Source organism: Aplysia californica, unplaced genomic scaffold, assembly GCF_000002075.1.
Source record: "Aplysia californica isolate F4 #8 unplaced genomic scaffold, AplCal3.0 scaffold01397, whole genome shotgun sequence".
Classification (NCBI taxonomy): Eukaryota; Metazoa; Mollusca; class Gastropoda; order Aplysiida; family Aplysiidae; genus Aplysia; species Aplysia californica.
The window spans coordinates 85,643-86,849 of record NW_004798667.1 but is presented as its reverse complement, the minus strand read 5'-3'; positions in this window follow the sequence as shown (position 1 = coordinate 86,849).

Below are 1,207 nucleotides of genomic sequence, written 5' to 3'. Positions count from 1 at the left end.
ATCTATCTATCTATCTATCTATCTATCTATCTATCTATCTATCTATCTATCTATCTATCTATCTATCTATCTATCTATCTATCTATCTATCTATATTATATGATCTCTCTGATCTATCATTACATCCACATCTCACCCTCTCACATCACAATAGTGTTTCCTAGTATTATCGACCGAAGAGGTATGAAGATACACGAAGTCTCCCTACACACAAGATCGATAGTTTAACATAGCGAGCGGAGTCAAGTAATAGCGACGCCCTACATTTCCACAATACGGGCAGGCAATAGAAAACTAAGGGTAGAGGGCGAAGAAAGAGAAAGGGAGGAGGAGGAGAGAAAAAGGTTGGGAGGGAAGAGAAAAGGGAGAGGGAGAAGAAGAAAAGGAGAGGGAAGGGAGCAGAGGAAAAAGAGACGGAGGAGTGAGGAGAGGAAAATGAGAGGGAATGGGGAGAGAGGAAAAGGAAAGGAGATGAAAAATGAGGGGGAGGGAGAGAGGGAGAAAGACGACAGAAGCAATTGGAGGGAGGGGAAGGGAAAGGAGGAAAGAAGAGAAAAAAAGAATGTGAGCCAGAGAGAGAGAGGGGGGGGGAGAGAGAAAGAGAGAGACAGACAGACAGACAGACAGAAAGACAGAGAAAGAAACAGAGAGAGAGAGAGAGAGAAACAGAGAGAGAGAGAGAGAGAGAGAGAGAGAGAGAGAGAGAGAGAGAGAAGGGGGGGGCGGTACTTGCAACAACAATAGGTGGTGTTGCAGTAAGCAGTAGAAGTGGTCGTACAATGTACAAAGTGCCAAAGATTAGAATGATTCTTGGAGAGCAACATACAAATAAAAGGAGGAGACATAATGAAGATAGATGTTTAATAGGAAATAAAAAGCAAACCACATCGACCTATGAGAGTGAGGGGGAGGGGCGGACTGCATTAGTCGCAGAAACTTGCAGAGACAATGAGTGTTTTTGTTTTTATTCTTTTGCCTGTTTTGTTTTCAATGTAGGCGTTTTTACGCCACCGTCCACATAATTTTGATCATCAACTAAAAATCAGTGCAATAAAGGTGAGGAAGGCGAGGAGGTGTGTGTGGGCGGGCGATAGGAGGCGGAAGATGGAAGTAGATTTTGCATGGAATGGGTGTGGGGGAGGGGCTGGAGGGAACAAAAGAGCAGAGGGAAAACCCAAAAGATGAATTAGAAGAATTATCGGGGGTG